We start from the raw sequence: 16,453 nt of genomic DNA, 5'->3' as shown, positions 1-16,453 counted from the left end.
TGGCGCGCCTAAACACGTTCAGGGCACACAGGGTGAGGTACAATGGTGCACGGGTTAACACATCCGGAGCAGTTAAAGGCTTAAATCATCAAAGTCAATGTGTGAGAGTTACAGTAAACTTGCAGTGCTGCATCGGGAAAAAATACTTGGCTCCCAGGAGAAGATCCATACGTTGACAGTAGCCGTGTTACCTACTTGGAGAGAAGTCGGAATGCGTCATTTAGTATTTAATGGTGACGCTATTTCTGTGTTAAAACATCAACTTGAGGGGCCATGGGTTATAGTAAACTGGCAGTCTTGTAAAGGAAAAAAGATACTTGACTGTCAAGAGTAGATCCAAACGTGGACCATAGACGTGTTACTTGTTTGAGGAGAAGACGGCATGGATCCTTTAGTATGTAGTAGCGACGCTATTTCTGTGTTAAATCGTAAATAAAAGGGTGCGAGGGACACAGTAAACTGGCAGTGATACAATGGAATATCCGCCTCAGTAGCGAAAATTTTCTAGTCCTCACCCTGGTTTCAGCTAGAATAATCTAGCACTCTTCAGAAGCATAAAGTTACTATAACATGCCAGAGTAAGGCACAGTGAAGATAAAAAATTGAAAGCTATTGTACCGTGGTGATATATCGAATTAAAACTAATTAACTGAAGTCCAGCCCCGGCATCACTTCAGCACGCTGTCGGTTGGCAATGGCAACTACGTTGGCACTGACCTTCGCACGAGGAATTGCACTGAGCACATAGCATCTATTGCGCGTGCGCACACGGAGAGTCAGAGCTGTATATCATTTGCTGTCTGTATATCACGTGTTGGGAGCTGATAGGCATAACTGTAAGCAAACTAAGCATTATGTCGATGAAGTCCCTACGTGTGGTAACTATGAGCAAATTGTAATAAATAGTAGGAAATTTACTTGGTTGGATACATGTTTAAGGATTACCTTTACGACTTTATGCACATATGGTAATCGTGTAAAGCATCCCCACCGAACATGACTAAAGCGAACAGCTTACTTGTCTCACTTATTGAAAACCTGAATCATTATCTATAATTTAATTAGGGTGTAACTGGACATACAACGTCCCTGTCATCACACTTAACTACTATTGACCGACATAGGTCAAGCATATTAATTAAAGTGTGGCGGAGGGTACAATGTCTCCGTCATCACCCTTGCGTGCTATTGACCGACATACACTCCTGGAAATGGAAAAAATAACACATTGACACCGGTGTGTCAGACCCACCATACTTGCTCCGGACACTGCGAGAGTGCTGTACAAGCAATGATCACACGCACGGCACAGCGGACACACCAGGAACCGCGGTGTTGGCCGTCGAATGGCGCTAGCTGCGCAGCATTTGTGCACCGCCGCCGTCAGTGTCAGCCAGTTTGCCGTGGCATACGGGGCTCCATCGCAGTCTTTAACACTGGTAGCATGCCGCGACAGCGTGGACGTGAACCGTATGTGCAGTTGACGGACTTTGAGCGAGGGCATATAGTGGGCATGCGGGAGGCCGGGTGGACGTACCGCCGAATTGCTCAACACGTGGGGCGTGAGGTCTCCACAGTACATCGATGTTGTCGCCAGTGGTCAGCGGAAGGTGCACGTGCCCGTCGACCTGGGACCGGACCGCAGCGACGCACGGATGCACGCCAAGACCGTAGGATCCTACGCAGTGCCGTAGGGGACCGCACCGCCACTTCCCAGCAAATTAGGGACACTGTTGCTCCTGGGGTATCGGCGAGGACCATTCGCAACCGTCTCCATGAAGCTGGGCTACGGTCCCGCACACCGTTAGGCCGTCTTCCGCTCACGCCCCAACATCGTGCAGCCCCCCTCCAGTGGTGTCGCGACAGGCGTGAATGGAGGGACGAATGGAGACGTGTCGTCTTCAGCGATGAGAGTCGCTTCTGCCTTGGTGCCAATGATGGTCGTATGCGTGTTTGGCGCCGTGCAGGTGAGCGCCACAATCAGGACTGCATACGACCGAGGCACACAGGGCCAACACCCGGCATCATGGTGTGGGGAGCGATCTCCTACACTGGCCGTACACCACTGGTGATCGTCGAGGGGACACTGAATAGTGCACGGTACATCCAAACCGTCATCGAACCCATCGTTCTACCATTCCTAGACCGGCAAGGGAACTTGCTGTTCCAACAGGACAATGCACTTCCGCATGTATCCCGTGCTACCCAACGTGCTCTAGATCGTGTAAGTCAACTACCCTGGCCAGCAAGATCTCCGGATCTGTCCCCCATTGAGCATGTTTGGGACTGGATGAAGCGTCGTCTCACGCGGTCTGCACGTCCAGCACGAACGCTGGTCCAACTGAGGCGCCAGGTGGAAATGGCATGGCAAGCCGTTCCACAGGACTACATCCAGCATCTCTAAGATCGTCTCCATGGGAGAATAGCAGCCTGCATTGCTGCGAAAGGTGGATATACACTGTACTAGTGCCGACATTGTGCATGCTCTGTTGCCTGTGTCTATGTGCCTGTGGTTCTGTCAGTGTGATCATGTGATGTATCTGACCCCAGGAATGTGTCAATAAAGTTTCCCCTTCCTGGGACAATGAATTCACGGTGTTCTTATTTCAATTTCCAGGAGTGTAGAACAAGTATGCTAAAATACAGTCTTCGATGTTCGTTAGACAAGAAATAGTTTTTTTATAGGTAACATTGTAAGTGATGCGATACGCGTGTAACGTTATCGTTATCATTAAAAGGGGAAATATTTAGAGCAGCTAAATTTACTTTGCTGAATAACTGCTAAATTCATCTATGCTATTGACCGACATAGGTCACGCATATTAATTAAAGTGTGGCGGAGGGTACAACATCTCCGTCATCGCGCTTATGTGCTTCTGACCGACATAGCTCAAGTGTACTAACATATGATCTACAATGTATCTTTGACGGGAATAATCTTCCACAGGTAACATTGAATGGTCGATGTAACAGGGATAAATTAAACCAAACCTAACAAAGGCCTTAAACCTTCGATAAAGTTTTTATTTCTCAGCAGCAGCCGATCCTTCAGAATGTTTTCTTTACCTAATAGCAAGTGTTCAAATATTTGCATCACTTCTGGAATATCTAGCCTTGTTCCTTTAACATAACAGTGCAGCAGCTGACTGTTAGTTGTAGGACTGGTTGCATGGGCCATTTGGACGAGGTGCTCGGTGAAAGTAGGGCCCCGTGTGCCGTACAGTTGTGTTCTTTATATCTTGCTGACAAAGCTCTCCCTGTTTGGCCGATGTAGAAGCTAAGGCACTCGCCGCATGTGATTTTATACGCCGCGGAGAGAGACAGTGTGTTCTAAGCTATTCTTGAAGAGTGGATTATATTTTTCTTAAGGTCGTTATTGGTAGAATATGTTGCCTTATAACCATGGTTCTTTATAATTCGCTCTATTCTGTATGAAGCTTTACCTGTAAAAGGAATGGAGATTAATTTCGCATTGTTGTCAACTGACGTGGTACCTAATGTAGATGAAGTCGTGCTTCTCTTGTTATTTACTCTCTTGTTATAGAGTTGTCTTACAATTTCTGGTTTACTCCCATCATTTTCGGCAATCACTTCCAGTGTTAATAATTCGTTCTCCAATGGCTTAGCAGGAAGGGGAATCTCGAACGCTCTATGTAAACTGGAATGAAAGAAGACCATTTCATGAGATTGCGGGCGGACTGAGTCAGCTGGTATGATATTGTCAGAGAAGTTACATTTTCTAAAGATTTGAATTCTAAATGATTATCCACTATAGTGAGATTGAGGTCTAGATAGTTCAGCGCTCTATTAGAAGATTCCATCTCGAGACTGAAATTTATCTGATCTTGGAGTTCATGGAATGTTGAAAAAATCTGTTGTATATCTTCCTGGGAACCATCAACTATGAGAAGTATATCTTCAACGTGTCTTGCGTAAAATGTTACTTTACTCGCTATCTCTGTATTATTTACAAAAAAATAGTGATTCCATAGCATTCACGAATATTTCAAAAAGAATACCGGCCAGGGCTTCCCAATGCTAACCCAAATTGTTGCGAATATATTTTTTTCATTAAAGGAGAACTAATTGTGTTTCAAGATTATGTTCAAAAGGATCATTAGTTCATCAATCTCAATATATGACAATTTCTTGTGGAGGCGCTGGTTACGTTCTAAAATGCTCAATGTTTGGTCTACAGGCATTTGTAATATCAAATGACGCAAGCTTTGACGTTTCGGAGCAGGTTAATGTTTTCAATTTATTTGCTAATTCTACTGAATTTTTGACTGAGTAGTTTTCTGCGAAAACAAAATTATCTTTTAACTTATAGTGCAGGTATAGTGCTAGCTTGTCGTATGCACTATCAGTGCTGTCCACGATCTGTCGAATCGGGTGATTGTTCTTGTGGACTTTAAATTGGCTCTTCAGAGTTGGTGGCTTCTGGTTCATATATATGAGCCGTTTATCTCGGAATTCTGCTACCAATTTTTTCGTTTTTTTAGACCTGCTCGTAATTCTTTTTGTAACGCTAGGGAGGGAACTTTTTCAAATAGTATAATACCATTTTCTGCAAAGAACGTTTCTGTCTTTACTATGTACTCTGCTTTAGATGCATTGATCACAGAGTTACCTTTGTCGGCTTTAGTGATTATGGCATCGTTAATTTTCTATTTCCGATTGACATTCTTTAAGGTTTTGTAAGTACTAGCATCTGCTTGTGCATAGGCCATCTCATTTTCTAAGACTTTACACGACTCATACGCCATCCGCGTTTGAACGCGTTTTCAACATTCAATGAACTCCACGATAAGATAAATATCACTCTAGAAATAGAATCTCCCAATAGAAAACAGAATTATCTAGACCTCAATGCCACTATAGTGGATAATCATTAAGAATTTAAGACCCTTAGAAAATGTACCTTCTCTGAAAATATCATAGCAGCTGACTCTGTACAACCGCAATCTCACAAAATGGCCTTCTTTCATTCCAGTTCACATAGACAGCTCGCCATTCCTCTTTCTGCTAAATCATTGGAGAACGAATTATTAACACTCGATGTGATTGCCGAAAATATTGGGTATGAACCAGAAGTTGTAAGACAACTCTATAACAAGAGAGTAAATGACAAGAGAAGCACTACTTCGTCTACATTAGGTACCACGTCAGATGATAACCATACGAACGTAATCTCCATTCTTTTTATAGGTAAAGCTTCATTCAGTGTAGGGTGAATTCTAAAGAACCATAGTTATTGTTGTGTCTAGACAAGACGGCCTAGACACAATGAGAGGAAGCCGAAAGGCACGCGCTTAAACTCACGCAGGCTGGCGTGAGGTCTGAAACAGGATACGTAACGAATGCTATAAAGAAAAGAACGTAGCTTCTGGAATACTTAACTTTAATCCACATTTGTAGAACATCGCTCTTGATGATACATTAATAGAATCTCAATATCAATTGAATACGGCGCCTTTCTAGGTCGTAGCAAATGTAACTGAAGGCTATGCTAACTATCGTCTCGGCAAATGAGAGCGTAATTCTCAGTGAACCATGGCTAGCAACGTCGGCTGTACAACTAGGACGAGTGCTAGTACGTCTCTCTAGACCGGCCGTGTGGTGGCGCTAGGTCTGCAATTACTGACAGTGGCGACACGCGGGTCCGACGTATACTAGCGGACCGCGGCCGATTTAAAAGCTACCACCTAGCAAGTGTGGTGTCTGGCGGTGACACCACAGTTATAAGGCAACATATTCTACCAATAAAGGCCTTAAAAAAAACTTTGATCCACTCTTTAAAAATAGCTAAGGACAAACTGTCTCTCTCCGGGTTATATAAAATCACAGGCGGTGTGTGCCCTACCTTTCACATCGGCCAAACAGGGAGAGCGTTATCAGCAAGATATAAAGAGCATATCCCAACTAGAAGTGGTGACGGCACACGGGGTTCGACTTCCGCGGCGCGCCTGGTCCAAATGGCCCATGCACCTTATCCTCCAACTAATACTGAGCTGATGCACTGTGAGGTGAAAGGAACAATGCTAGATACTCCAGAGGAGATGCAAATTTTTAAGCACTTGCAGCCCGACAAAGAAAACCTTCTGAACGATCAGCTGCTGGTGGGAAATAAAAAATTTTTCGAAGGTTTCCAGTCTTTTTTACGTTTAGATTAATTTATCCCTGTTACATCGACCACCATATTGTCCTCAAAATGTCTTACACGAATGACATACTTTTATGGCTCAAACAAGTGGAAGTCGGAGGGGGCTACGTCTGGTGTGTCAGGTGTCACAGCCGTTGATGTTCTCCCCGACCGCTGCAAATCATGGAGTTGCGCTGATGACTTCACCCTCCGTGCCCAGCGACTGACTGTGCAGATGCTCCACAGACTTTGAACAAGCGTTTGTGAATATTCCACAGTCTCGCCGACCGAAAAGATCAGCCACAGCTTGCACTATATGCGCGTGCGCATTGTTGTGCAAAATGATGTGTGGGCTGCGCAGAAAGTGTCGCCACTTCTTTCGCAAAGCTGGTCACAATTGACGCTCAAAAAACGAACAGTAGTGCTTTGCACTGAGGGTCTGCCGTGGAGGAACGAAATGCTTTAGGATAACACAGTCACAGTCGTACACGAGAATCACCATAATTTTAGACCGCTCCATTCGCACCATCAACAGAACAGGCTCTGCTAACGGGATACTAAGCCTTCCACGTCGCTGGCACCGGGTTCCACACAACGCTGGCGACTACTTTGAAGGACAGTAACAGGTGCAAACATGTAACTCTTTTGTGTCTATTTAAGTTGCAACCCCCGTATTCTTCTGTTAGGCTCTGGAACCGCGCGACCCCTACGGTCACAGGTTCGAATCCTGCCTCGGACATGGACGTATGTCATGTCCTTAGGTTAGTTAGGTTTAAGTACTTCTAAGTTCTAGGGGACTGATGACCTCAGATGTTAAGTTCCGTAGTGCTCAGAGCCATTTGAACTATTTGATCTTCTGTTAGGCAGTGGGGAACCCTTTCAGCACCCCAACTGGTTGGCAAGTGTGTCAGCACCACCAACAGAGACTCCAGATGAGCAGCGAGGTGTTTGATTGTGATCCGTTGATCATCTCAAATGAATGTCTCCGCACGTCCCAACATAGCAGCAGTCACTGCTGTGTGCGGCCGGCCGGTACGTGGAAGACGGGGCAGGTCTGCGCGACTTTGTTGCGATGATGACAGACGTCTCGCCCAACTACTTGCCGTGCTTTGTTCACTACCAGGTCGTTAACCGAGCTATTCTGAAAGTTATGTATGGTGCCGCTACCTGTGGGAACTTCATGAAACCGTAGGGACTGAAGCGGGAAATAATCGACGATGTCCTTAAGGGGCTCCGGAACGCCCTATACTTGCAATGTTAAAATAACGCTTATAAATTACATCTTTCCTCACAAAGTATTTGAGGTAGGAAGTTGAACTTTTTACAGATTATTTATTGGAATATGGGCTACAACTTAACACAAGGATTTTACAAAATTTTAGTTCAGTAATTAAAGATGATTTTTTTTTCGATTGTAATGAAAATTCACAACATTTTTTTGCAATTTTCTTATTTATATATTCAAAAATATACAGTTTTTTTGGAAAAAGGCTGTGTTAAATTATGCAGAAGGTACTGTGTAACATTTACTGAAAGTTTGAAACAAATATGTTTGGAAGATCCCTAGAAAACATGTTATTAGTATGAGAAAATAAAAGTTTTGGGAATCGAGCGACAAAGATTGGATTAACTTTTTAGTGTTCCAGGATGGATTATCTTCATCCTCTGCAAACTCCTCCTCCAGCTTCCTCTTGTTCCTCCTCCTGTTTACTCTTGCTTGTATTTCTAGACTCTTTACAGCCCTGTCTGCAGCCCGAAGGCGTTCCTTGTCTAAAGCAAGCATCGCTCGTACCATGTTAGAACCTATCTTCATTCCCATATTTCTAAATACCTTGCACCTTACAATGTTGCCATCATTGAAAGTCGCAACAGCAACTTTACTTTTACTCATTATTACACTTCAACAAAACAGAGACTCAAGAAACAGAATTAATGACGAATATTTTCGAGATAACGACAGAGTAAATAAACATGAAACAATCGACAATCACACCAGCGATATATATTGAACCATCATGGTAAGCCACAACACATACTTTATCTCACATCACTAAAATGTACCTGATAAACACGGACGTCAATAATAACACCATTTGACAGCAGTTTAACAGCGCCACAGTGGGTCACGCCCATGTAGAACACATTTCAAAAAAAATTTAAAAATAGTTGTAGTCTTCGGAATTGAATAAATTAAATATCTATTAAAAGGTAATAGTCTGCAGATTCAGAAAACGCAAAAAAGTAAAAATTGAAGTTTTCATGATTTTGAGCCTTTCCGGAGCCCCTTAAAAAATTCCGCGTTTTTTCAAGCGAAATCAGTCGATAATAAATACAATAGCATTACTTATCGGACGCCCCTTCAGTATATTTCGTTATAATATTTCATGATAACCGGCGTAAATTTTATCGAAATAATCAAACGAGTGGCTATTTCACCCACTTCACCTCTACATATCATGTGTGGAGATGCGGCCCCACATGTGTTCTTGTCCTGTATTCTATCATTCCAATTTTGATTGGAATAGTCTTAAGGTTATGCGCACTCCTTTACCTCATATTTGGGAAAAAAGTGGTGTCAACTACTTAATCGTATTGGCAAGTGCGACGTTTTGTATGCTTAGAATGACTGAAATTAGAAGAACACAAGAAGGCACGTAGACTTGCGTCTAGAAATGTTATAAGTAGTTGTTTGAACTATATTTACGTTACAGAAAATCGGTAAGAGCAAGATCTGTTTTCAAACCGAATGTACTATGTCAGGTATGACAAATAAAATAATCTACAAATAAATATGTATATTTCAAGCCATTGATGACGCCTTTCAGGAAATGAAAGCAAAACGCGTGACATGAAAAAAATCGTTTTGTTCAGGTGTATACAGAGGGTCTAGCATGAAAACAGACAACATAATGTTACATGCTACTGAGAACGTCAAGATGGCAAAGGATAATGCGTGGTATTTGGTTATCAGGAAAAAGCTTTTGGTGTTGCGAGTGACTAGATGACATACGTGTACGATACGCGCGAATGGGGACCTTTACTGGATTTCTCGTGATGACAAGTCACCTAAAGCTCATAATATACTGAATGAGCAAAACTCTCTTAACGGTTGTAAATCTGAGGTTTCTCTGCTGAAAGATAGACAGTACGTGACCTAACAAATTAATTATCTTCTAATGAGGACCACTCACAGCCGAGAGTGAAATAATGAATTAGCAATACCAACAAAAACGTTATGAAGTAGTAAATAGAGTGATTTGTTCAAAGGAAGGTTCGCATAGGAATGTGCGATTCTAATTAAATAATTGAATATACACTACTGGCCATTAAAATTGCTACGCCACAACGATGACGTGCTGCAGACGCGAAATTTAACCGACAGGGAGAAGTTGCTGTGATGTGCAAAAGATTAGCTTTTCAGAGCATTCACACAAGGTTGGCGCCGGTGGCGACGCCTACAACGTGTTGGCATGAGGAAAGTTTCCAACCGATTTCTCATACATAAACAGCAGATGACCGGCGTTGCTTGGTGAAACGTCGTTGTGATACCTCGTGTAAGGACATCTTATCCGCAAGGCTGTAACGGATCGTTCAGCCACGTCTCGATCCCTGAGTCAACAGATGGGAACGTTTGCAAGACAATAACCATCTGCACGAACAGTTCGACGACGTTTGCATCTGCATGGACTACCATCTCGGAGACCATGGCTACGGTTACCCTTGACGCTGCATCACAGACAGGAGCGTCTGCGATGGTGTACTTAAGGATAAACCTGGGTCCACGAAAGGCAAAACGTCATTTTCTCGGATGAATCAAGGTTCTGTTTACAGCATCCGTGTTTGGCGACATCGCGGTGAACGCACATTGGAAGCGTGTATTCGTCATCGCCATACTGTCGTATCACCCGGCGTGATGTTACGGAGTGCCATTGCTTACACGTCTCGGTCGCCTCTTGCTCGTATTGACGGCAGTTTAAACAGTGGACGTTACATTTCAGATGTGTTACGACTCGTGGCTCTACCCTTCACTCGATCCCTGCGAAACCCTACATTTCAGCAGGATAATGCACGACCGCATGTTGCAGGTCCTGTACGGGCCTTCCTGGATACAGAAAATGTTCGACTGCTGCCCTGGCCAGCACATTCTCCAGATCTCCCACCAATTGAAAACGTCTGGTCAATGGTGGCCGAGCAACAGGCTGGTCACAATACGCCAGTCACTGTTCTTGATGAAGTGTGTTATCGTGTTGAAGCTGCATGGGCAGCTGTACCTGTACACACCATTTAAGCTCTGTTTGATTCAATGCCCAGGCGTATCCAGGCCGTTATTACGGCCAGATGTGGCTGCTCTGGGTACTGATTTCTCAGGATCTATGCAGCCAAATTGCGTGAAAATGTAATCACATGTCAGTTCTAGTATAAAATATTTGTCCAATGAATACCCGTTTATCATCCGCATGTCTTCTTGGTGTAGAAATTTTAATGGCCAGTAGTGTATAATCTACATTGACGCACCAAAGAAATTTTCTAGTATCTTCTGTCACAACGGTAGACAGAATTTTAACATTTTAAAGAATATTTATATAGGAAAAACAGATATCTGTTATTATTATAAATAAACTAGAAGCAGTCTTGATCGCTTTACTTTTTTAATGGTGACCAATTTCGATCTTTATATCAGGTCAGGCTGGTGGTGTACAGCCCACAACGCCACTCACATACAAGAGGATTGCCATGCGTCAGCGACTCCGGCAGACATTCATGGTCCAAAGATAAGCGATCAAGACTGCTTCCATTTTATTTAGACAGAATTTTACTTTCAAATCTGCTGAACACCTCACGATGACACTCCCTGACGTTAATTTAGGCAGCATTCAGTTTTTGTTTATATACTGAAGCGCCAAAGAAGCTGGAATAGGCAGGAGTATTCAAATAAAGAGATATGTAAACAGGCAGAATAGGGCGCTGCGGTCAGCAACGCCTTCACAAGATAACAAGTGTCTGGCGCAGTTGTCAGATCGGTTACTGCATCTACAAATACCGCTTATCAAGACTTAAGTGAGTTTGAACGCACGAGCGATGGGAGGCAGCGTCTCCGTGGTAGCGATAGAGTGGGGAATTTCCAGTACGAACATTTCACGAGTATACCGTAAATATCCGGAATCCGGGAAAACGTCAAACCTCCGACATTGCTGCAGCCGGAAAAAGATTCTCCAAGAATCGGACCAACGATGACTGAACAGAATCGTTCAACTTGACAGAAGTGCAACTCTTCCGCAGATTGCTGGAGATTTAAATGATGGGCCATCAACAAGTGTTTTTATGCAAACCCTACAACGAATGCGAACCCTTCAACGAAACATCGATATGGGCTTTCGGAACAGAATGCCCACTCATGTACCCTTGATAACTGCACAACACAAACCTTTTCGCCTCTCCTGGGCCCTTCAACACTGACATTGAACTGTTGATGACTGGAAACATGTTGCGTTGTCGGATGAGTCTCGTTTCAAATTGCATCGAGCAGATGGACGTGTACGGCTATAGAGATAACCTCTTGAATCTATGGACGCTGCATGTCGCCAAGGGAATTTTCAAGTTGGAGGAAGCTCTATAATGGTTTGGGGCGTGTGTATTTGAAGCGGTATGGGACCCCTGATACTTCTACGAGGTGCATTCAAGTTCTAAAGCCTCCGATTTTTTTTCTCTGGTCTGGAAAGGGATAGAAACATGCGCATTGTTTTAAAATGAGGCCGCGTTCATTGTCAATATGTCCCAGAGATGGCAGCACCATACGGCAGATGGAATTTTACCGCCAGCGGCGAGAATGAGAACTGTTTTAAATACTTAAAATGGCGACGTTTTCCTTACTTGAACAGAGTGCAATCATTCGTTTTCTGAATTTGGGCGGTGTAAAACCAATTGAAATTCATCGACAGTTGAAGGAGACATGTGTTGATGGAGTTATGGATGTGTCGAAAGTGCGTTCGTGGGGGAGACAGTTTAATGAAGGCAGAACATCGTGTGACAACAAACCGAAACAACCTCGGGCTCGCACAAGCCGGTCTGACGACATGATCGAGAAAGTGGAGAGAATTGTTTTGGGGGATCGCCGAATGACTGTTGAACAGATCGCCTCCAGAGTTGGCATTTCTGTGGGTTCTGTGCACAATCCTGCATGACGACCTGAAAATGTGAAAAGTGTCATCCAGGTGAGTGCCACGCATGCTGACGGACGACAACATGGCTGCCCACGTGGCACGTTGCCAAGCAATGTTGTCGTGCAACGACAGCATGAATGGGACTTTCTTTTCGTCGGTTGTGACAATGGATGAGACGTGGATGCCATTTTTCAATCCAGAAACAAAGCGCCAGTCAGCTCAATGGAAGCACACAGATTCACCGCCACCAAAAAAATTTCGGGTAACCGCCAGTGCTGAAAAAATGATGGTGTCCATGTTCTGGGACAGCGAGGGCGTAATCCTTACCCATTGCGTTCCAACGGCCACTACGGTAACAGGTGCATCCTATGAAAATGTTTTGAAGAACAAATTCCTTCCTGCACTGCAACAAAAACGTCCGGAAAGGGCTGCGCGTGTGCTGTTTCACCGAGACAACGCACCCGCACATCGAGCTAACGTTACGTAACAGTTTCTTCGTGATAACAATTTTGAAGTGATTCCTCATGCTCCCTGACCTGGCTCCTAGTGACTTTTGGCTTTTTTCCAACAATGAAAGACACTCTCTGTGGCCGCACATTCACCAGCCGTGCTGCTATTGCCTCAGCGATTTACCAGTGGTCAAAACAGACTCCTAAAGAAGCCTTCGTTGCTGCCATGGAATCATGGCGTCAGCGTTGTGAAAAATGTGTACGTCTGCAGGGCGAATACGTCGAGAAGTAACGCCAGTTTCATCGATTTCGGGTGAGTAGTTAATTAGAAATAAAATCGGAGGCCTTAGAACTTGAATGCACCTCGTAGATACGGCTCTGACAGGTGACCCGTGCATGAGCATCCTGTCTGATCACCTGCATCCATTCATTTCTATTGCGCATTCCGACGGACTTGCGGAGTTCCAGCAGGACAATGCGACACCCCATACGTTCAGGAATTGCTACAAAGTGGCTCCAGGGACACTGTTCTGCGTTTAAACACTTGCGTTGGCCACTAAAGTCCCCCGCTGGCCACCAAACTCCCTATAAATGAACATTATTGGACATATCTGCGATGCCTTGCAAGTGCTGTTCAGAAGAGGTTACCTCGTACTCCTATGGGTTTACGGACAGCCCTGCAGGATTAAAGGTGTCAGTTCTTCTCAGCATATTTCAAACATTAATCGAGTCCATGCCACGTCGTGTTGGGGCACTTCTACTTGCTCGCGGTGGCTCTACACGATATTAGGGAGGTAAACCAGTTTCTTTGGCTTTTCAGTGTACAATTATTTGAATTAGTTCAAACTGACACTCCATATATGACCAAGTAAGGAATGCTAATAAATGCGGAAAATCAAAGTACTCTTCTCTTTCAATGTGCATTGAAGTTCTATGAATCCACATAAAAACGTAACCTGACCGAATGAGACACAGAAGTTCTATAAAATTTAGCCTTCTGAGTTTAGTGTTCTAATATTGTAACGTTCTAAAGCTTTAACTTCAAGCGGTAAATTCTGTGTTTCCAAACTGAGCAGAGTTGCGAAGCAAACCCTAATTACAAGTACAGAACGGTCGACGAAGCGTTATGTGGTACAGACTTTTTCACATATAAAATTTGGGTACTACTGTGACAGCCCTGCAAATTATTCGACTGAAGGCTGCTCTCAAAATCCACAACTGAGCGACAAAACACAACACATTCTGACAGCGCGTTCCGCGACCAGACACCGCGAGAAAAGCTTTCCAATATCGTGGCTGCAATATGAGTGGGACTATAGCGGGTATAAAATAACTTTGTGATTGGCAGATGTCAGTGTCAGGGATGGATGGGAGAGGGGAGGGGCTGGTTGTTGGCTGTTGACACGCATGATGCCTCGTGCTCATACGATAGATAAAAACCCGTCTGTTTTTGTTTATTTCAGCGTCAAGCGATGCACGTTTCCAAAACGTGTGACAGAGAAATGAAGACGAATATGGTATTATTTGGTTTTGATCGTTCCCGGTCGCATATACGAATTTGTCAGTGTACATTATAACTTCGTATTTCATCCCGTCTTCGGCTTGTCAGGTCGACAGCCATTGAAACTCAGTTACAATCTCTTAGTTTTTATCGGCGTTAATCGGCGTTATCGCTTATTGCTGTGCTTCCGTGTTCTCAACCGAGCTGTTCTTTCTCTGATGTATTTCACGATAGCACAGTCCTCTTTTTCATGTTCTGCGAGCTCAGATGGAATCGAGGCAGAGAGTACACACAACTGCACAGTTCGCAGCATCTGAAGAAGGTGGTGAGTGGGTCGCTCGTCCAGATATTGTGCAACACCCTGAAACTCAGCTTTAAGAAGCTGTTGTAGTTCGACTTCTTCATTAGAATTTACCTGTGCTGCCTGGGTTTCCATAGCACGTTGCACGTGTACGAGCCTCTGTATTGTCGTTTTGAGAACACCGTGCCCCGCTGCGAAACAGCCGATTCGGCAGTCCACTTCTGTATAGCAGAGTGGCTCGTCAATTCACAAACTGAAGATCGTACTATGTGAAAATTTCCTAAAATTGCCGAAATATGATTATGTACGAGCTATGTAATAAAGTATCAAATATTCTTAAAAGAGGTTATGTTGGTGGAAATTACAAGCCCATTTCCGTAATTACACTCATCTTCAGAAAAAGCAGAACACCTTGAACGACTAGAGCTAAGACGTTCATATTCACAGGACATGTACATTAATATGTCCCGCAGGAATGATGATTATCTCAGTCATCTCGGTTCACATGTGTCCCGTTGCCTAGTAGACACAGGGTCCACCATGGACCCTGATAACTTGCTACATGCGTCATGACAACGACGCGCATAACACGCGAATGGCGTGCTGTGGTATAGCCATCCATGCGGCATTCATCTGTTTCCAAAGTTCATCTCTGGTGGTTGGCATGGGGTGACAGCGCTTGGATCTGTCGTTTCACCATATACCAAACACAGTCGACTGATGATAAGTCTGGTGAGCTGGCGGGCCAGGGCAGAAGGCTGGCATCCTGTGACACCGAGAAGGTACGACTTCGTGCAGCAACATGTGGTCGTGCTTTGTCTTGCTGAAAAATGGAGTCACGGGTGTTGTGCAGAAAGGGTATTGCTACGGGTAACAGCACGTCATTCACGTAGGTCGCACTGGTCACAGTGCCCTGGACACGCACCAACTGTGACTTCTGTTTGTACCCAATAGCAACCCATACCAGAGAGCTGTTTGCAGCTAGGGTGTCCATTTAATTATCATTTCATTTCTAGCAAAGCTGCACAGTCATCCACGGAAACTGTTCTTTCGGGAACAGATACTACCGTCATATATAGTTAAAATATGGCTTCCCGGCATTGACCTCTTTGTGCGAACGCACACGCTATGCCCGAACTCGTACGGGACTTGGTAGAGTAATCTGCCACGAGTAATGAGTATGATGGGCAAACATCTATTAGGCGCACTACGAATGTAGTGGTGTGGACATTTTGGGAATGTGGATCTCACGGGGAGAGTGCAAGGGATAAGTCGCTGCAGACGCACTACCCTCTGTGGCCGCGGTGGCTCAGATGGATAGAGCGTCTGCCATGTAAGCAGAAGATCCCGGGTTCGAGTCCCGTTCGGGGCACACATTTTCAACATGTCCCCAATGAAGTACATCAACGCCTGTTTGCAGCTAGGGTGTCCATTTAATTATCATTTCATACCACAAAGCCTTGAGTTGGCGGTGTATGTCTTGCGCGAATGCAGTCACTGTGATGCCGGTCCCCCTGTTTGCGGTGAACCAAAATGTGGCCATCGTTTTCAAACAAACAGAACCTGGTTTCGCAAGAAAACACTATCTGATGCTACACTCCTGGAAATTGAAATGAGAACACCGTTAATTCATTGTCCGAGGAAGGGGAAACTTTATTGACACATTCCTGGGGTCAGATACATCACATGATCACACTGACAGAACCACAGGCACATAGACACAGGCAACAGAGCATGCACAATGTCGGCACTAGTACAGTGTATATCCACCTTTTGCAGCAATGCAGGCTGCTATTCTCCCATGATGCCGGGTGTTGGCCCTGTGTGCCTCGGTCGTATGCAGTCCTGATTGTGGCGCTCACCTGCACGGCGCCAAACACGCATACGACCATCATTGGC

The 16,453-nt window shown here is 44.5% G+C and overlaps 1 non-coding gene across 1 annotated transcript; it reads left to right on the top strand.

Annotated features, from left to right (window-relative positions):
- The first annotated feature begins 15,852 nt into the window (after positions 1-15,852).
- On the top strand, positions 15,853-15,926 carry Trnat-ugu (transfer RNA threonine (anticodon UGU)). Its single transcript has one exon. It is a non-coding gene; the product is annotated as a tRNA-Thr (tRNA).
- The last annotated feature ends 527 nt before the right edge of the window (positions 15,927-16,453 follow it).

Source organism: Schistocerca cancellata, chromosome 2 (assembly GCF_023864275.1).
Source record: "Schistocerca cancellata isolate TAMUIC-IGC-003103 chromosome 2, iqSchCanc2.1, whole genome shotgun sequence".
NCBI classification, from domain to species: Eukaryota; Metazoa; Arthropoda; class Insecta; order Orthoptera; family Acrididae; genus Schistocerca; species Schistocerca cancellata.
This window is presented reverse-complemented; position numbering and strand designations above follow the sequence as displayed.